Consider the following 22,254-nt stretch of genomic DNA (forward strand, 5'->3'; position numbering starts at 1 on the left):
GCATGAGCAGGGGAGAGGCAGAGAGAGAGGGAGACACAAAATCCGAAGCAGGCTCCAGGCTCTGAGCTGTCAGCACAGAGCCCGACACAGGGCTCTAACTCACAGACTGTGAGATCGTGACCTAAGCTGAAATCGGACGCTCAACTGACTGAGCCACCCAGGCACCCCTTTTTTGATTTTTAAAAATTGAAGTATAATTAACGTACAGTATTCTATTAGTTTCAGGTGTACAACATATTGATTCAACAATTCTATGCATTACTCTGTGCTCACCATGATAAGTGTAGTTACCATACAACGTTATTACAATATTATCGACTCCATTCCTTGGGCTGTACTTTTAATCTCTGTGACTTATTTATTTTATACTGGAAGTTTGTACCTCTTAATCCCCGTTATCTATTTTGCCCACCACCCACCCCACCTCCCATCTGGAACCACCAGTTTTTCTCTGTATTTAGGAGTGTGTTTGTTTTGTTTGTTGGATTCCACATATAAGTGAAATCATATGCTATTTGTCTTTCCCTGACTGATATTTTACTTAGCATAATACTCTCTAGCTTTATCCATGTTGTCACAAATGGCAAGATATCATTTTTTTTTGTGGCTGAGTACTATTCCAATGTGTGTGTGTGTGTGTGTGTGTGTGTATCATATCTTCTTTATTAATCTATTGATGGACACTTGGATTGTTTCCATATCCTGGCTATTGCTTCCATATCCTGGCTGCAGTAAACATAGGGGTTCATGTATCTTTTCAAATTAATGCTTTTGTATTCTTTGGGTAAATATCCAGTAGTGGAGTTGCTGGATCATATGGTATTTCTATTTTTAATTTTTTGAGGAACCTCCATACTGTTTCCACGGTGGCTGCACCAATTTACATTCCCTCCGATAGTACACAAGGGTTTCCTTTTCTCCACATCCTCCCCAACACTTGATATATTTGTCTTTTTTGATAGTAGCCATTTTGACTTGTGTAAGGTATATTTTATTGTGGTTTTGATTTGCATTTCCCTGATGATGAGTGATGTTGAGTATCTTTTCATGTGTCTGTTGGCCATCTGGATGTCTGTTTTAGAAAAATATCTATTCAGGTCCTGTGTCCATTTTTTAATTGTATTGTTTGTTTGCTTAATGTTGAGTTGTATAATTTCTTTTTTTTTAACATTTATTTATTATTGAGAGACAGAGACAGAGACAGAGCATGAGCAGGGGAGGGGCCGAGAGACGGGAGACACAGAATCCGAAGCAGGCTCCAGGCTCTGAGCTGGCAGCACAGAGCCCGATGTGGGGCTCGAACTCACAAACTGTGAGATCATGACATGAGCTGAAGTCAGACGCTTAACCAACTGAGCCACCCAGGTGCCCCTGTATAATTTCTTTATATATTTTAGATATTAACCCCTTATCAGATATATCATTGGCAGATATATTCTCCCATTCATTAGATTACCTTTTTGTTTTGGTGATGATTTCCTTCACTGTATAGTTCTAATAGTTTATTTTGGTATAGTTTACTTTGGTATAGTTCCAATAGTTTATTTTTGCTTTTGTATAGTATAGTTTGGTATAGTTCCAATAGTTTATTTTTGCTTTTGTTTTCCTTGCCTGAGAAGATATAACTTTTTTTAATGTTTATTTATTTTTGAGAGAGAGAGAGAGAGAGCAAGAGCAGGGGAGGGACAGAGAAAAAGAGGGAGACACAGAATCCGAAGCAAGTTCCAGGTTCCAAGCTGTCAGTACGGAGCTCAAACTCACAAACCCTGAAATCATGACCTGAGCCAAAGTCAGATGTTTAACTGACTGAGCCACCCAGGTGCCCCAAGGAGATACGAATATGTTGCTAAGGGCAATGTCCAAGAGATTACTGTCTATGTTTTATTTCAGGAGTTTTATGGATGCAGATCTCACATTTAGGTCTTTAATCCATTTTGAATTTATTTTTGTGTATGATGTATTAAAATGGTCTGGTTTCATTCTTTTGCGTGTAGCTGTCCAATTTTCCAAACATCATTTATTGAAAAGACTGTCTTTTCCCCATTGTATAATTCAGGCCTCCCTTGTCATAGATTAATTGATATAGATGTGGGTTTATTTCTGGGATCTCTACTCAATTCCATTGATCTGTGTGTCTGCTTTTGTGCCAGTACCATATTGTTGTCATTAATATAGGTTGGTAGGATATCATACAATCTAGAATTGTGATACCTCCAGCTTTGTTCTTTTTTCTCAAGATTGCTTTGGTTGTTTTGTGGTTCCACACAAATTTTAGGATTATTTGTTCTAGTTATGTGAAAAAATACTACTGGTATTTTGATAGGGATTGCAATGAACCTATATGTTGCTTTGGGTAGTATGGATATTTGAACATTATTAATTCTTCCAGTCTATGAGCATGGTATACCTTTCCATTTGTTTGCGTCATCTTCCTCAGCATGTGTTTTGTGGCAGTTTTTAATTTAATATATTGTGTGTGACTTTCCATTTAATTAAATATTCTACTGAGGCATCATTTTAAGTGGCTGCATGGTGTTTTAACCATAGATGTATTTAATCAAATTTTAAATTTTTTTGAACTTTTTTTTATTATAATAAGAGCTCATGATGAGCATGTGTTGTTTACAATAGCAAATGAAACAAAACAACAACAAGCAAGAAAATATTTTGTAACCTCCAAGTTTATTTCCTTAGGATCCTTCAGAATATTTTTTTAATTCTTAGGAATAGTTCTGAAAACAAGTGCTTGAACAATTTTAAGACTTTTAATGGAAATGCCGAGAGAATATTCTTTTTGCATTCAGGGTCTATATTTCCAGAACATAATGGACTTAATGATGATATGATATTTTTCCATTATGTAAACAATCCATTAATTTAGTACACAGAGTGAACTATGTTACTCTTCTTGAGTTGTCCATTAAGCAGCTGCAGCTTTGGAGTTGCCAGGAATTCACCCAACTGGCAAAACCTTGGGACACTTTATTGGGCTCATGGTACCTACTTATAGCACTGGAGGAGGTGATGCATGTCCTTCAGCTCAAAGAAATGAACTCAAATAAATTTGTATAAGTTTAAATGCCAAATGAAGGTTTTTATAGGTTAAAACATACCCTGCAACTTCTTTGTAGCCCACTTCTATCTCTGTAACATTCAGGCTCTAAGACATATGACTAATTACCAAGAAAGATTAGAAGCAGGAATAATTCTAGTCCAGCAATGTGGGGATACTTGAACTTGGAGGTCACATCTGAAGATCTTACACCCTTCTGGGCTTGGGCATCTTGAGACATACAGCATTCACCATCAGCCCTGGAAAAGTTTCCAGAAAGTTCTGGATGCTCTCAATATTGGCACCAAGGAGATTGCTTAAATCTTCTATATGTCCTTGCAAGTGTCCTGCAACTATTGATAAAATGAATACAAAGATCATATGTAATGTGCATGTCAAATAGTGAGGATATTCAGGAGTCAACTCTTAATATACCACTAACACAAAAGGAGATTCTGTTTATTATTTAAGACCAATGAAAATGCCAGTTTTGGCTAAATATTGGAGAACTATAAAGATTCCTCTAGGGGGACAAAATAACAACAACAACAACAACAATAGTGGTCAAGGCAAATTTGACCTCAAACCTCTCCTTGACTCATAATATTTCCTGTTCCCTCATTGGTTTGGATTTTATTCTAAGACTTTCTTTCTGGAATCATTTGGTACTTATATCTGTGACTTTGTTTTTTCCCTTAGAGAAAATGGTGTAATGTAATTGGAGACTTAAAAAATATTTTCTCACAAAAATACTAAGTGCATAAATTAAAAACAAAACCCTAACTCATTGTTTGAGTCTCCTCAACTCCAGCCATACCTGAGTAAGACCTATATATGGATTCTACAGAAAAGGAATTAACTGGTAATTAACTGGTAATAGTTCTTTCTTCTATGCAGAATCCAACTGTAAAAGGTAGTTAAATATCACCTGCACACTGGGGGCCTTATCAGTACTTTGAAATATTTAATCATACTTCCTATGTTAGCTTAGAAGGTGGGGAAGTAGTCACATATTTACCTTGGTCTGCTGTGGGCACTAGTTGTGAGTTCTATTGTATCCCTCATTATATTACTTACAAGTCATTTATAATGGGCTGAGTTCATACTCTAGCTACAAATTACAGAGAAGCACTTAAAGTCACTCTGGAATAGCTTTTAAGGTAATAGCATTTTTTAAGGCTAAAGAAAGCTTCTTGTACCATCCATGGTACCTTCTATAAATGCCCTTTGATAAGTTTGTGGTTTTAAAAAATGAACTTTTTGCCTTGAGGTGGAAATAAAATCATGGATTTAGTTTAAAGTAGGACACTTTCCTGGTTTCTGTAGATTTAGCTAGGCCCAAGGGAATATAATTCCTGGAATCATATTTTAAGTCTCAATATTATACATCGAATTATAAATATTGATGTTGCTTTTTAAACAGGTTTTTCCATCAACAGCATGACTCTTAAAAAAGTGCCTACTCCCCCACTATGATTTTTATTGCTCAAATGTATCACATGTTGGAATACACCTTTAAATCTATAAGGAAAGCTAATGATGATAAAACAGACATAAATTTACTTTCACAAAAGAGCTCTATTCCATAAAATGAGGTATGACTCAGCTGCTGTGAAACCTATCAACTTATAATGTAGATTAAGTGATTACATTTAATATTTAGCAATATCTTTGACTGTATTCAGTACTTTTAAATTTATTACTGCTGTTGTTTATGGCATATATGTGTGTGTGTGTGTGTGTGTGTGTATGTATAATTCTTCTTAACATTGGAAATAATACTTTTTAAAGAAAACATGATTCTTCTATATTCCACAAGAGTGTTTGTAAGTCATGCATCCAACACTTACTATATGCCAAGTCCTTACAAAGAATTTTTGGTTAGAGATGATAGTAACTGTGAAAAGTCTTCTCTGTGCCCTTTTCAAGGGCAATTAAGCATCCAACTTTCAAATGGCACTGAGAGCCACTTGAGTTATTTAAGGATGCTTCTATTTTTAAAGTCTTTACTAACAGTCTTCCGAGATACATGGAAATGCTTAATATAGGCTTCCCAAATTGTTGACGACACCCTCTTATTAGTTTGGCTGCCGGTGCATGCACGCCTGTGTGCCCATGCACGTGTTGTCTGTCTTCCTTCAGCGCCTTCATTTTCCTGCAAATTCCCACTGAGTTGCTGGACTCTGAGAAATTCCATGCCTTTGATATGCCCAGTGGTGTCAGAAACTACCTCTTTGTGACAGTTGTGCCTTATGTAAGGATTTTCCTTATAGGTTCTCTCCTTAAGAGATGCTGGTGTTTGACTCTGTCAAACTAGGACTTCCAGGAAATGTTTGGGTAATTGAAGGAAGATGGAACTTATAATGGAGTCAGGGTAACTGGCTTCCTGGAATACATGTCTTGTACACACACCTCTCCCCTGAGTACCCACACGTCTTGCTTGCAGCACATTCACATAGAAGCTGCTTGTCTTCCCATGCGATACCACACAGGCATGAGAGATGGGTGGACATCCCACCTACTGTTCTTCGCAAGGAAAAGGAAAAGCAGTAAACTAGAGGCAGTTTTTCCACCCTCAAGCAAAAGCTCTTTTCTCATTTCAAATGGAAGAAATGCCATCTTTGTCATTAATTCACAGATCTTTATTGAGGGAGGGTGCCAGAATGGGGTTAGGCCTTGGGGGAAACAAAATGGAAGAAAAACAACCTCTGACATCACTTGAGTTTCTAGTTTAAGGAAGGAGATACACAATCCACAGATAACCCTGGGGGGACACTCCCCAAAAGGGGTGAAGAGGTGGAATTAGAGAAAAGAGAAGTGTCTGCTTGACTAGGGGTCAGAGAATCAGGGAGTGTTTCTGGAGGGAGTCAACAACACCTGAGTCTCACCCAACGAGCTGGCCTTACAGAAAGGGAACTTGTAGACCCGGCATGCAGCCTGGGCAAAGAACTGGACAGGAAACTGAGAGCATGTCCACTCTCAGGGGATGAGAGCCCTCAGGGTCTTGGAGGGTGGGAGGCTAGGAATGGTAAGAAATGAACGAGGCAGAGGCTAGAGATCAGGGATTTGGAATTGATCCTGGTGTAGTGGGAAGCCTTCATCAGTTTTCACCAAGGCTGTGATGCAATACAGTTTGCACTGGAATTTAAAGGATTGCCACTGGGCAAGACTAAATGGTGGGACATTGGTTAGGGGAGGCATGCGACCAGCAATAGAAGGACACAGAGGTGGAAAGGCCAAGCTGAGGTCGTGGGCCAGAGGGATCAATGGAAGAGCAAGCACACTGACAGCTAGTGAGGAGGTTGGATGAGTGAACTCAGAGCTAACTGGGCAAGACTGGTTCACTGTGTTCTCTGCTTGTGCAGAACAGTGGTCCCCTCCGACCCTCAGGGGCTCTGTTCTAAAACCCCAGCTAGTGCCCGAAACTGCAGATATTACCGAACCCTATACATACTATGTTTTTTTTTTTTTCTTGTACATACATACCTATGATCGAGTTTAATGTATCAATTAGGTAAGAGATTAACAGTGATAGTAATACAATAGAACAATTACAACAATATAGTGTAATGAACGTTATGTGAATGTGGTCTCTCTCTCTCCCTCAAAATATCTTACTGTACCATACTCACCCTTCTTGTGATGATATGAGGTGATAAAATACCTACATGAGGAGGGGAAGTGAGGAAATTAATGTCGACTTTGTGACGTAGTGTCAGGCTACTACTGACCGCCGACATATTGGAATGATCTGAGGATCATCTGCTTCAGGACAGAAAAAGAAAATATGGATGAAGGGGCACTGCTCTACTGGTGGCTCCCCCAAGTCAGCGAGCCCCCTCTCCCTCTCTCAGCACCATAGGTCAGGCCTCACCACTTTCCTTCTCTCTTGTCCCTTCTTTTTCTTCTCTTTCTCATCTCCCGGAGTACAGCCAAGTTATTCTCTCAGAGTGGCTTCCAATCTAGAAACTTCAGATTCCTGCTTACCTTCTCCCCCTCGCTCAACCCCCTCCCTCCCAGTCACCAAACTGTATTGATGCTACTGAGAATTTCCCAGTCTGGTTCTGTTCAAGCCACCACTGCTGCTACTGAGTCAGGCTTTTCTTTACTTCTTCATTCCTCCTTCTTCCTGCCATCTGCCATTGAAATCCTTGTCAGCACTGATTAGCATGAAGAACAATTAGAGGTGTGAGAAAATAAAACTCATCCCACCTAGCCAATTTTCAATTTTGCAGACATTTAAGCAAAGAATTAATGACATTTGGGGAGGTTTTTGTTTGTTTGGTTTTGGTTTTTTTGTAACAATTTTTTTTAATGTTTATATTAGAGAGAGAGTGTGAGCAGTGGGGAGGGGTGGAAGGAAGGGGGACAGAGGATCTGAAGTGGGCTCTGTGCTGACAGCAAAGAGACTGACTCAGGGCTCAAACTCACCAACCATGAGATCATGACCTGAACCTAAGTCAGACACTCAATCGACTGAGTGACCCAGGTGCCCCTTTTTTAAATAACAATTTAATCTGCCTTTTCAGTTCTACAAAAGTTTGATTGAATAAAGGAATCAGGACAATTTTTTTCTAAAACACAATGAATTATATAAATAGTAGGCCTTATTCTAAAATTACTAACGAAGAAACTACTGTCCCTTCCTGTCTCCTTTTCACCAAGAAAAGCTAACCTATTTCAATGAGGAACAAAACATTTTTAAAAATGCACCCCTCTTGTATAGGAAAGTGATGAAACATTCTGGAAACAAAAAAGGGGGGGGAGTTGCAAGGGATTACTCTTGATTATGGCAAATAGCTAATTCAAATATTCTACATCATTTTATTTATTCTAAAATATAATGATTAAAGTGAGAAACAATCCCCTAAGCACAATGTGGCTGACAGTACTCTTCCATTGTTTTTGTGTAGATAGGACAAGGTCCTTAGGCATTCTTGCCAAGTAGTGTCCTGTTCAGAGCAGTCACTAATACCAGATCTTGTTAATAAGCACTAATCTCTTTTTAATAGACTGCGTTTGATGCCAGATTAGTAAAATAAACTCTCATCTCTCATGATGACACTTTGTTCCTGAGAACTTTCTCTACTTACCTTGAGGACATTATGTTTGGAGATTTTTATGCTTCAGAATACATCTAAAAGACTTCTGCCTTGAATGGAAAAGGCTTTCTATATTGCTGAGACACATGTGTTTCTGGGATGGGAAGGCACCAACTAAGCTATAGAAGCCATTCATAAGCGAAGAATAAGAATGCCTATTCCTTCTTCTTAGAGTTCAGTTTAAAGACAAACAGAAAAAAAGGAAGTCCTGACACAAATATGATTATGAAAATGGTGATTTTAGAAGACCAAAATTGGTGAATTGCCCACATTCGTAAGAATATAGCAGCAATTTAAAAAAAAAAATGAAGGAGCTGCTATAGGTATAGGATACGATATTATTGAAATCTGACAAATTTCCATCAGTGAAGTGCTTGAGAACTTCCATGACTATGTGAAGCTCCCAGGGTAACCTGGTCCAGAATTTGGGGGAATGGGAATGGGGTTCTTAGCAACCTGGGAGACGGCCTACCTTGATCCAAGGAGACCGCTCTTTTAGATGAAAGCATGTCTCTGCACAATGACCCCTGGCCCTAGACATGGTATCAGGAATCCACAGGAGAGTAGAATCTGTGCTGTGATGGCAGGAGACACAAAGCACCTGACAAGTGAGAAGTTTGGGTTCTAGCACCATCGCTTCCACTCGTTGGCTCTCTATCACATACAGCAAATATCTGAATGTCTTTCACTCTGACTTTTCTCATCTCTCCACATGGGGACAATAAGTGTTCCTTATGTATCACTGAAGATTTGACAAGGAAGGATCAAGAGAAAAGATTGAAATGAGGGCACCTTGCAACAGGACTCTATAAAGATGAGGTCTTGTAGTATGCTTTGGTGTGTGCCTGAGGAGCTCCCCGAAGGCCAGGGAGTCTGTGAAAGGAAAACCAGATGGGAAGGTGAGTCACTTCCGGCTTTAGCTTTATCTCTATTATTGGCATTTTACATAGTGAACATGTATTAGTAGATTACTTGTAAAATTTTAAAATCTGAGAGAGTACAGAAATAGGACTATGGCATTTTATAAAAGAAATATATTATCTGCTTTAGAAATTTAATGTAAAAGAAGTAATTCATTTGTTTTTCTCTTTGAAGATAGGTCCGTGGTCCTCCATCATTCTGAAATCCCAAAACCTTTTTTTTTTTTAATTTTTTTTAACATTTATTTATTTTTGAGACAGAGAGAGACAGAGCATGAATGGGGGAGGGTCAGAGAGAGGGAGACACAGAATCCGAAACAGGCTCCAGGCTCTGAGCTGTCAGCACAGAGCCCGACGCGGGGCTCGAACTCACGGACCCCGAGATCGTGACCTGAGCCGAAGTCCGCCGCTCAACCGACTGAGCCACCCAGGCGCCCCCCAAAACCTTTAAAAACAGAGTTTTAACAGAAGTTTTCAGCAAACTTATTAGATGATAAAAACATAACCTTAACTAAGGTTAGTCCTTATTCATTTTCTTTTTTTACGTTTATTTATTGGGGGGAGGGGGGGATGTGCACGTTCATGGGGGAGGAGCAAGAAGAGAGGGAGAGAGAATCCCAAGCAGGCTTCATGCTGGCAGTGCAGAGCCTTGATGTGAGGCTCGATCTCACAAACTATGGGATTATGACCTGAGCCAAAATAAAAAGTCAGACACTTATCTGACTGAGCCACCCAGGCATCCCTTTTTCTTATATTTTTGGTAAATGGCATACTGAGAGCATGCTACATCACACATAATACATGAGCTGTTTTCACTTGTGAAAATGCAAAAAATTCTGGTATATTCTGACCCTGAAATTTTCATATAAGGAACGGTGTACGTGTATTAAATTCATGAATAAAGCAAATACTCTAGTAGCTCTCTTTCTGGAGATTTAGTCAGGATAAATCCAGGGGCTTCAGGTCTGGTAACTTTCCTGAGAGCATAATTCAGTACAACAAACATTTACTGAGTTGGTACTTGGAGGGGAAAATCAAGATTAACAGGTGATTGTTGTATAATGCAAGGAATTTGCATTATAGTGGGGAATGCACTTCCACTTAAATTTAATATAAATTGCATTGGAGTCAATGTTGTAAGAGGACTATAATCAGAAGGGAAAGATGGGTGAGAGCCCAGAACTCCTGGGGGTGGTGGACTGAGGGACAGTGAGAGAGAAGACCGGTTAACACTTTGATAACTTAATTCCTTTTTTCTTTAGGAGTAACCATTTGTGTTGTTGGCTTTCTTTCTGCAAGATCTAAGAGGCCCGGTGGAATCAATATTCCCAAAATGCTTCCCAGGGTTATGAGACCTGCTGAAAGTGTAAGCACTGGGAAATGCTGACCCAGTCATTCAAAATTATGGTGAGCAAGAGTCAAGAGTCTTCCCAACCAGAGGTGTCGCTGTTGCAAAGGGGCCCTCTCACCCAGGTTTCAGGAATTACAGTTGTCCCTGAAAAGGTAACTGCTAAAGCATTACGTTGATATCAAAACACATGGGTTGTAAAGCCACCAAAATGATAGTAGATGGTGAAGAAAGAAACTGACGATTAAAACATGATGAAAACCAGTTTTTCCACTAAATCTTAAACATGGCAGACCAAGCCCTGAGAGTGAGCAAATGGGAGACTTAGGGATTTTTTCCCCCGAAGGCTCATTTGTGGCAAGGGTGTCTTATGACTTTGGTGCCATTTGTTCCTTTGAAATTGCTTCCTTTTCTTCGTTTCCATTTTTTTTAAGTTTATTTATTTATTTTGAGAGAGAGAAAGCACGAGCTGGGGGGCAGGGAGTAGCAGAGGGAGGGAGAATCCCAAGCAGGCTCCTCAGGGTCAGCGCAGATCCCAATGTGGGGGCCTGACCTCACGAAACATCATGACCTGAGCTGAAATCAAGAGTTGGCCACTCAACCAGCTGAGCCACCCAGGTGCCCCTCTTGATTTCCATTTTTATGATTAGCAGCCTACATAGTTCCATAACGTGGATATACCATATCCAGAAGGACAGTGCCAGGAATTCTGCAGGTGGAAGCAATCCCAGGTAATGTAAAGAAGGCGTGGTGTCCTTTAATGGAAGAGAATGTGAGCGTAGGTACCTACGTGTCCAGCATTCCACCCAACACAGGAGAGCAGCTGCAGAATCGGCAAGTGGGAAGTGCCGTCTTTGGGACCTGTGACAACTTCTGTGTACACGTGGCAGATACCGGCTCTGGCAGCCTAACTGGAAAGCCCAGACTAGCGTTATAGCCGAGAAAACTGCCCCAGGACTAACAGCAGGACAGAACCTACACCCGCCAAAACCTCAGCATCTCGGAGCCCCATGTGGCGAGAGTTCTATGGAAAAGGACTCGACACTCTCAAAATTCCACTCAGAGGGAGCTGTTGGTCGTGGCTCTGGGGACGCTAATGGCTGTTGTCATGGTCATCATTTTACTGTCGTGGCAGGTGCCAAACCAAAACAGAAAATGGAGAAGAAAACGTCTATGAAAACCTTTGAAACACACAAAACTTGTTGACTTAGTTGGAGTTGTATTCCTTCTAGCCGTATGCCTTCTTCTGGGCTGTCAAACTCGTAAGATTTGTGGGTGGCAGGATGATGTCATCTGTATTCAACAGCTTGTAGTAATTTCCACTCCCAGCCCCGCTCAAAAGTTGAGATTATTGCGGTAAATGGGATCTGAGCTTACAGATGAAAGCCTCACTTTTCTTTTCCATTGAGATCACAATACTGTCCCCTCTAGCAGGATGACAATTGTGCTGTCACCCACATTACATCATACTATCTCCCTCGAAATGGCCTCATCTAAGTGTGTGAGTGCAGCTGTGAAAACAAAACATATTTTACCGTGAGCTTTGTAAATCCTCAAGGCACATATTAATGAGTTTGCCATTTAAAAGTAATATAAAAAAATGTAACATAAGAGGTGTGGCCACTGTAAGTGAGTCAGGAGCAGGATTCAGGAGGTCAGAAGGCTGTGAGAGATCAGGGCTGGGTACAGTGGCTGGGCCTGGCTGCTGGGCTCTTCTCGTGGTCCTACCTGGTGCATGGAGGTGGCGTTCCACTGCTCCTGGGTAGCCCAGGGAGAAAACTCCTTCCTGCCATGCCAAGCCATGCGTAGACCACAGGATGGGGGGCCGCTTATATAACCAAGTTATCACCAGGTGATGATATCAAAGGGTGATCAAGTGATTGTATCATCTTCTGAACACAACACTGACCATACTGCTCTTGAGATCGGAAAGGCTGAGGACCTGCTCCAACTTCGGGTCCCAAATCTGGAGAAGCATCAACAAACAAATAGAACAAATGTACCAGAATCAGATATCGTCACCTGGCAGGGCAAAGCAAAAGAAAGTTCCTGATGTTGGGAATTAGCTTCAGCTGACAAGATGTGATGTTGATAGACAAAACTAAACGTGGATCAAGAGATCAACCAAAGGAAGGCTTGCCTCCTTGATTCCACAACTGGCAAAAGCCATCAAGCTCACAGAAATGCGTACTTCGTGGTTACCCCAATGATGTCACCCATGCTTTCTGTGCAAAGCGCCCCTTCCAAGAAGCTGGGGACATACCTGCCCAGTCACAAATGGGGTGGGGTGTGAGGTGTGCGAGGCTGCATGGTGTCATGCTTCCCAGAGGGCTAGCTCTGTGGCTGGAGCTCTCCTAGAAACTTTGCTCGGCCTCTTGCTCTTTGGTCTAGTCTTTTGCTGTGTTAAAATGTGCAGAGAGAAAATAAGAAAAGGAAGGCCACCATAATGTCAGACAAGGGGCGCCTCTTTCAAAGAGCTGTGTATGGACAATCAGAAACTGTCTGGTCAGCTGTCACCTGTTCCCAGGATGCATCTCTATCCAAAATGGAAGGATATGCTGAGGCTCATTCTCATCAAGGGAAGGGAAGACTTGCATGGTGTTTCACTTTGCTGGGGCTATGTAACAAAGCGCCACAGACTGTGTGGCTTAAACAACAGAAATTTATCCTCTGACTGTTCTGGAATCTAGAAATCCAAGATCAAGGTGTCAGCAGGATTAGTTTCTTCTGAGGCTCCCCCTCCCCCCCTTGGCTTGTAGATGGCTGGGTCCTCACGTGGTCTTTCCTCTGTGCGTGTCTGGGTCTTAATCTCCTCTTCTTTTAAGGACACCCATCCTATTAGATTAGGGTCCACCCCATATGACCTCATTTAACTAATTGCCTCAGTAAAGTTCTCATTAACTTAAATACAGTCACATTTTGAGGTCCTGGGGGTTAGGACTTGAACATAGGAGTTTGGGGAACACACAATTCAGCCCATACACAACAGAGACCTCGCACCTCGGAGTCCCTGTCTTCCACCAGCTAAACTCAGGCACATTTACCGGCCTGACTAGACAGGATCGCAGTGGTAGAACTAGGGAGGACCACTCAAGAGCCTCAGAGATCAGACCGTTTGGACTTGGCCTTTTGCATTTTAAAACAGCTCTTAATGTGTTCTACGAGGGACAAAGTTTAAAGCCGCTGTGGAAATTTTTTTTTTTCCTAGGGAAAGAGTGGATTTCTTCCTTCACTGCTTCCAAAAGAAGTTTCCAGGGTGTAGGGCATTTCTTAAAATCCATATGAGGTCCTCATTATTGTGTCTGTTTTGCAGACAAAACACTTTGCCAGGAAGTCTTTGGCAGAGGCAGCCCTGTAAGTCAGAAGTTCCAGACTCCTCAAGCCTCAGTGACACAGATGTAAGCGGTTACCAGTGCGGACCCGTGCTGCCTGACTGCACGTAGCGACATGATGCACCTAAGGGCCTGGGCTTCTTCCTGTGATAGAAAAGGGAGGCTACCTCCACGTGTGTAGGGACTTGGCTGGAACAACAGGAGTAAGACCACTATGTTTTGAAAAATGCAAAGAGATTTTTTTAATGGAGCAGAAAAGCTAGTTACATCACTGGGGTTTGCCCATCATTAAATTCATTTGGTTTATTTTATATTATGTCTGACCTGCATGTGTGAGGCTGTAAATTCTTCTATGTTTGGTAAAACACTGAGCAAGAAGGCACAACTGACTAAATACTAGATATTCAAGACCTATCTTTTCTTTTCTTTTTTTTTAGAGAGAGAGAGAATGTATGGGGGGGACGGGCAGAGGGAGAAAGTCTGGTTTTTTTTTAATGTTTATTTATTTTTGAGACAGAGAGTGGCAGAGAGAAGGGGCAAAGAGAGAGAGAGTGACAGAGAAACCAAAGTGGGCTCAGCACTGACAGCAGAGAGCCCAATGTGGGTCTTGAACTCATGAACCATGAGATCACATGACATGAGCCAAAGTCAGACACTTAACTGGGTGAGCCACCCACCCTGAAAGAGAGAGAGAGAGGGAGGGAGAGTCTTAAGCAGACTCCACACTCAGCATGGGGCCCAGTGCAGGACTCGACCCCATGACCCTGAGATCATGACCTGAGCTGAAATCAAGAGCCAGACGCTCAACTGACTGAACCATCCAGACACCCCTCAAGACCTCATTTTTAATGTTGGTCAAAAGGTACACACGTTCACAATTCTCCCATTATTTCTAAGTATGATGACTGAAGACCTGATTTTGTTGCTTTAATGCAATCAATTGTTAAAGTGTTTTAAACTATGGTTTTCTTTACATGGGTTTTTGGTTTTGTTTTGTTTTGGTTTTTTTTAAAGAGGGAAAAATAGAAGGTAATGACATATACGGAAAAAAACGGATTTGGATCAAAACTCCTTTAAAATTTTTTTTTTAACATTTATTCATTTTTCAGAGTGAGAGAGACAGAGCATGAGTTGGGGAGGGGCAGAGAGAGAGGGAGACACAGAATCCGAAGCAGGCTCCAGGCTCTGAGCTGTCAGCACAGAGCCTGACTCAGGGCTGGAGCTCACAAACTGCGAGTTCATGACCTGAGCCGAAGTCGGACGCTTAACTGACTGAGCCACCCAGGCGCCCCTGGACTAAAACTCCTTAAAGAGAAATTTTTATTTCTATGGAAACACAATTTTAAACACAATTTAAAAAGACAAGTAGGTGAAAATATATGGTGTAAGTTTTTTGGAAAACATTTCTCAAAGTTTCCATAAGGGTCTCTGTTTATAAACAACTTTAAAATTAATTTTGTTGCCTTAGGGGCCAGAAATTTAGATTCAAACAAGGGACATCTGGAGATGCTTAGTAAGTGAAATAGATATTCTGAATGAGGCATCGTTCTGTGGAAGTTAAGAGGAATACACTGATGCTTTAAAAAAAATTTTTTTTATGTTTATTTTTGAAGGAGAGAGAGAGAGAGAGAGAGAGAGAGAGTATGAGTGGAGGAGGGGGAGAGAGAGAGGGAGACACAGAATGTGAAGCAGGCTCCAGGCTTCGAGCGGTCACTACAGAGCCCAATGTGGGGCTGGAACTCACAAACCACGAGATCATGACCTGAGCCAAAGTTGGACGCTTAACCGGCTGAGCCACCCAGGTGCCCCAGTACACTGATGCTTTTTTAGATGCTTAAATATACCAGCACTAAGTTTTGGGTTTTTTTGTGTTTTTTTTTTTTTACAGATGAATGCTAATTCACCCTGAGTTGATGTACATAAAATTAGTGTTACATTTCTATATTAGCTGTTTATAAAATAAAATATGATAGGGTCTGAGGAGTCTTCCATTGGAAAGTGAAGGCAGTAGCTCTCACTAGAACTTCTCAACTCAAAGCAAACAAACTCATGAATAGGCTCCCTTTAATCATGAAGGCAGTGTCTAACTTACAGTCTATTTAATCTACAATGCAGAAAGGGAATGCAAGTTCTAATTTTTCAAGTTTAGAATGTGCAATTTTGGAAAAGCCGTGTTGTTTAAAAGCAAAGGAAGAGGAAGAAAATCCTGCTGTAATCACTGTGCCTAAGATAATTATGCTCTCATTAAAAAAAAAAAAAAATGTTCTGAGACTGCTATAGACTGAATGAATATTCATATCCAACCCCCCACCCCCACCCCAGGTTTCATTTGTTGAAATCCTAACCCCACAATGTGATGGTGTTGGGAGGTGGGGACCTTTGGGAGGTGATGAGGTCATGGTGGAGCTCTTGTGAATCGCATCAGTGCCCTCATAAAAGAGACCCCAGAGAGCACCCTCGCCCATTCTGCCACGTGAGGACACAGAGGGAGGATGGCCGCCTCCCAACCCGGAAGTGGGGTCTCCTCACCAGGCTTTGAATATGCCTCCCCTTGACCTTGGACTTCCCAGCCTCCAGAACTGTGAGAAATAAACATCTGTTGGTTATAAGCCTCCCAGTGTGTGGTTTTCTGTCAGAGCAGCAGACTAAGATGGGCACTTTTGGGTGAGGAGGCTTGGCTTTTGGACACATTTTATTTCTGAACACTCTTCACCCACCAATTCCTAAATAAATAGCCGAAGAAATATAAAACTGGGAAAAGCATCCGCTTACACAGAAAGCTAAGGAAACAAATCATCAAAATGGCAGAAGTAAACTTGTCTCCAAATGCCTGGCATAGCTCCTGGGAAGTAAGAGGGTAAAGTCCTGGCCCCCATGGAGTCTCTGGGCTGGGAGGGCTGAGTGCTGGAGAAAGGGGTGGGCTGTGAGACTAATCTGGAAAGCGCCGGGGGGGAAGTCTGGCTGGGTGTGCGCACTGCTGGGATCCCCTGCCAACAGTGGCCTTGCAGGATGCAGAGATCCAGGCTGCTGTGATTAGGGAAGAACTGTGGCTCGAGGCTCAGGAGAGGATGTCTCCCGAAGCGTAAAGGTGATTGTAATTGTGGCAAGCGGCCCGGTGAACCTGGGACCCTTTCCCCAAACAAGAGGCTGCTGGGAGCGTTAGGAGCCGCAGCCCAGGATGGTGGCAGGTCTTTGTGGACACAGTGACAGCTGTAGAGAGAGATGGGGCTCAAGAGGCAGGTATTCAGATGCCAGAGAGGAGGCTTCGCTGGAACCCTGGTGCCCAGCAGAGTGGCTTCCCAGTAGATAGAGGAGAAATTACAGAGACCAAACTCTCTCATTGGCATAGCCGGTGGCTCTGATGCTCTACTCCCTTCAGGCTGGACCACTGATTATCAACAATCAGTAAACAAGAATAAAACTAATATGCTGTCTATGAAAAGATTCTTTATCATGAAATCCCACCAGTAAGATTCAGAGAAAATGTATATTTTTTTTTAATTTTTTTAACGTTTATTTTTGAGACAGAGACAGAGCATGAACGGGGGAGGGGCAGAGAGAGAGGGAGACACAGAATCAGAAGCAGGCTCCAAGCTCTGAGCCATCAGCCCAGAGCCCGACATGGGGCTCGAACTCACGGACTGCGAGATTGTGACCTGAGCTGAAGTTGGACGCTCAACCGACTGAGCCACCCAGGCGCCCCAAAAGTGTATATTTTTAAAGAGTGTTTATTTATTTATTTTGAGAGAGAGAGAATGTGCCAGAACACGATATGGGGCTCAATCCCACTGCCCTGGGATCATGACCTGAGCCGAAATCAAGAGTTGGACACTTAACCGACTGAGCCACCCAGGTACCTCGAGAAAGTGTGTATTTTTGAAAAACATTTGTGGCAAAAAATACAATGAATTTCAGACAGCAACTGCTCTTTACTCTCAACATTAAAGAAATCTGCTCTCCATCAAATTAGATGACCTGAAAAATTATGTGACAGTGGAAGATTATGTTGAGGTATAGGCAGAACCATGCAGAGAAATAAATGAGGTATTGAATATATGTTTTAGAACCAAGCAGATAATGTCAGAGTCAAGATGCATTCGAAGCCCTAAAGAGCAGAATCAACCCTGCCAAAAATTATTTCAGTGACACAGAAGACAGGCTGGGGGCGGGGGGGGGGGGAACATATGTGTGTGTATGTATATATATAATGCAAAAAATAATGAAAAAAAGGAAAAGAAGTATATGTGGGATTTCATGGATATACATGGAGATCCAATATGTGGATAACTATTTCTGAAGAAGGCACCAGAACAAATGGACCAAAACAAAATTCAAACACATCTAAAACTTCCTTAAGACCTAAATCTCCCAATTAAAATAGCTCACTGGGTCCTAGGCAAAATGAAGAATCTCAAACTCTTAATATACCCTCATCAAAGTTCCAAAATTTAGGTAAAATTAAGAACTCTGTTAATGCCCTGATAGAAGATTACATACCAAAAAAAAAATTTTTTTTAAGGGCGCCTGGGTGGCTCAGTCAGTTAAGCATTCGACCTTGGCTCAGGTCATGATCTCACAGTTTGTGAGTTTGAGCCCCACGTCGGGCTCTGTGCTGACAGCTCGGAGCCTGGAGCCTGCTTCAGATTCTGTGTCTCCTCTCCTCCCCCACTCATGCTCTCTCTCTCTCTTTCAAAAAATAAAAATTAAAAAAAAATTTTTTAAGAAATGCTAACTGGTCTCAGAATTCCTTTTTAAAAAAAATAATATAGGTGGTAAAATTTATAAATTTTGTAGATAAAATCCATTAAAAAAAATACAGAGATGATGCAATCAATGCCCATAGAGTTTTGAGGGAGAAACTTCATGACCCAAAATTCCTTATGTAGTTGAGCTGTCTCTCAGTTGCCAAGAACATAAAAGCATTTTCTGAGATTCAAGGGCTCAAAATATACAATTCATGTACTTTTCATGGCACAATGAATACTCAAGTAGTCCTTTGCTACTCAAATGTCTTCAATCCAGCAGCATCACATCATCTGAGACCTTGTTGGAAAGGCAGAATCTCACTCAGGTTTCACCTCAGCCCTCCTGAACCAGATTCTGCATTCCAACAAGATCTCCATGTAATTGATATGCATATTAAAGTTCCAGAAGTACTGCTCTAATAAACCAAGTAATTAATCAAAATGTAAGCCCCCCACACAAACAGTAAAGTCACAGCTGAGAACTGCAGTGAACACTTAAATACCATAGAATAAAATCTTAATAAATGTATATTAAAAGTCTACATACACATTTTATAATATAAAAGCATAACCTGAAAATTAATGTCTACAATTTAACATAAATAGAGAAGAAGAGTTAATGACAGGAAATAAAATGAGCCTGTTATGTCTTTATGGTTCAAAGAGATTCAGTAGAATTTATTTGAGATGTTTTATCCTTGATGTGATAGACAAATATGTATATATTCAAATATGTTCTTGAAACTCTTAAATGAAACCTAAATTATAAATTAGCCATGTAACAAACTACTTGAGAGGGAAAAACTCTTAATTCATAATGTAAAAGAAAAAAATTAAAAATTGAAGAATGAACCAGAATACATTCTTTGTGGAAATAAATGCAAATGGGACAAGCTCCCGTATTCAAAGAATTAGTCAGATTTTTGTCAATGAAAATAGTTTTATTGCTTATCTTTAAAGAAAATGGGAAGTACAAAGCAGACACAAAAACCCTCCTGGGATTCCATTATGCGCAAATAATCACTATAAATGTTCTAATGATCATCTTTCCACAAAACAATTCAGTTTTTACAAATGGGGCAATACTACACGTGTAGTTTTGAAACCTACCCATTGGAAATGATGTGTATAGGTATATTTGTTATTGTTATTTGTTTGGTGTGGCTTGATGTAGTTTGTTAATTTTGAGAATTTTGTTTTCAGTATTTTTTCTGCAAAGTTCTCTCTCCTCTTTGAAGGCATTTTTCATCTGAGACATTATGGTTTTCTTCCCCCTAGTATTTCACTTTGACTTTCCCTTACAGTTCCCATTTATCTGCTAAAATTTCTCATCTCCTATGACTATTGTATACTTTTTTCCCCTACAGCATCTAACATATGAATTATACGTATTGTAAATTCCTTATCTGATAGCTCCAATATGTGGTTTACCTCCGAATCTGGTTTTATTTATTGCTTTGTCTCTTGTTGACTTTGGTTGTTTAATTTATTATTATTATTATTTAATCTCGTGCACGTGTCTTGTAATTTTGGGTTGAATGTTGAATTGAATGGAATTGAATACACTTTGTTTGAATATCGTGTATAGTATAGTCAACATTGAGGTAATGTGCCTGCAAAGGGGCACACCTCTTCTGTTAGACCATTAGTGTTGGGGGTTGAGGAAATAGACTCAGGAGTTCAGGGAGGTTGACTTGGGCCGTTGTTATGGTTACCTTCCATGCACCATTGGTTTCAAGTCCTCTAGCAGTACCTTGTGCTTAGGGTGGGGCTGGGGTTCCAGACGGTTTTTCTCAGTGTTCCTGTTCCACCGTCAACTTTCAGTCTTCTTTGTTTGCCTATGCCAAAGAAGGGGACGTTGCTCCCCATGCTCTTGTCCCCTCCCCAGAAGTTCTTGCTTATTACTTGGTGCTTGCTAGCCTGGTGGTGGGGAGAGGGAAGGGGCAGGTGTTCTGCCCCTTCTGTTGTGCTGGTCCAGCTCAGTCTTAGCCTGGTTCTGTCTGCCTGGGTCTCAAGGGTGGAGCTCTCCTAGTGACCCTACCTCTCTTCCCCATGATAGCCAAACTCTCCTGTATCCCTGGTGAGTCTTGTATGGGCCAGTTCCCTGCCCCTCCTTCAGATGTGGGAGATCTCTCTTCATACTGGTATATGATTCTGGACCCAGAATTGCTTACTGCTCCTTCTTCAAGGGTAGAGGATGTCCCTTTTTCTTTTACCTATCCCCTAGCTGCCCCAGTTTCCCAGTGTCTCAGGAAACTGAAACTTTAAAAAAAATTGTTTTTAACGTTTATTCATTTTTTTTTTTTTAAATTTTTTTTTTTCAACGTTTTTTATTTATTTTTGGGACAGAGAGAGACAGAGCATGAACGGGGGAGGGGCAGAGAGAGAGGAAGACACAGAATCCTAAGCAGGCTCCGGGCTCTGATCTGTCAGCACAGAGCCTGACACAGGGTTCAAACTCACAAAGCTTGAGATCATGACCTGAGTCGAAGTCAGATGCTTAACCAGCTGAGCCACCCAGGTGCCCCAAAACTTTTTAATAGGGGAGAAGAGTCCAATCAGGTTTTTGTGCCTTTCCTACAATAACAGCCACTCCTGCCCCAAGTCTTGGTCTCCTGTTCTGCTCCCACCAACCACTTTCTCGGGAGCCTCTGGTGGAGGTCCATGTAAAAGATCCTGTGTATGGGGGCACCTGGGTGGCTCAGTCGGTGGTGGCTCAGTTGGTTAAGCGTCTGACTCTTGGTTTTGGCTCAAGTCATGATGTCACAGTTGGTGATACGGAGCCCCGCGTCTGGATCTGTGCTGACAGCAAGGAGCCTGCTTGGGATTCTCTCTCTCTCCCTCTCTCTCTGCCCCTCCCCTTCACTCGCTTCTTCCTCTCTCAAAATAAATAAACTTAAAGAAAATTAAAAAAAAAAAAGACCCCCCACGTGTGAGTGCAAACTCCATTTGTGTCTGTGCTCTCGGGTTTGTACTCACACTAGCCCACACTTGGCCTTTGCAATTCATTAAAAAAATTTTTTTAAGGTTTATTTATTTTGAGAGAGAGAGAGAGAGACAAAAAGGGAAAGAGAGAATCCCAAGCCAGCTCCACACTGTCAGCACAGAGCCCCCTGTGAGGCTCGATCTCATGATCTTTGAGATCATGACCCGAGCCAAAACCAAGAGTCAGATGTTTAACTGACTGAACCATCCAGACACCCTGCAATTCATTTTAAAATCTAACTGAATTCTTCTTACCCACAAGTATGGTCCCAGCATTTCTTCCCCCTATGCTCTGCTATAGATGAGCCCATGCTTGTATTTCATCTTTCCTTGCACGAGCCTGAAGGATATTTGTTTTGTCCTGTGGCTTCAGTTCTCTGGTAAGTTCATGAAAAGTTAGTGTTAGAGTTTATCGTGGTTTTTTCTGTTGTCAGGGTGGGGAAATATTTTTTTCCTGCTTTTTACATCCTAGGTGGAACTAGGCATGGTTTGGAATGCTTTACGTGTAATAACCCACTGCTTCCTTACAACAACAAACCTATTAGGTGGATACTATTCTAGTCCCCATTTAGCAGATAAAGGAACTCAAGCACAGCAAATTTTAATTACCCAAGGTCACATAGCCAGAAGGGCTAGAGCTGAAATGCCAATCAGAGTTGTCTGATACAGTGGCTGCACCACTCACCACTAAAATATACTGTTATGCACATTGTGCATTGTGCATGGTCTGAATATAGGTTTGCTTTTTTGTTTTGTGTTTTTGTTTTTTT

General features: G+C 41.3%; 1 long non-coding RNA gene across 1 annotated transcript; it reads left to right on the plus strand.

The window, feature by feature from the left end:
• Positions 1-2,180: 2,180 nt before the first annotated feature.
• LOC125939591 (uncharacterized) lies at positions 2,181-14,065 on the plus strand. The gene is made up of 3 exons (XR_007463104.1): positions 2,181-9,590; positions 10,337-10,577; positions 13,736-14,065. It is a non-coding gene; the product is annotated as an uncharacterized LOC125939591 (long non-coding RNA).
• The last annotated feature ends 8,189 nt before the right edge of the window (positions 14,066-22,254 follow it).

This window comes from Panthera uncia, assembly GCF_023721935.1.
Source record: "Panthera uncia isolate 11264 chromosome B2 unlocalized genomic scaffold, Puncia_PCG_1.0 HiC_scaffold_25, whole genome shotgun sequence".
Lineage (NCBI taxonomy): Eukaryota > Metazoa > Chordata > Mammalia > Carnivora > Felidae > Panthera > Panthera uncia.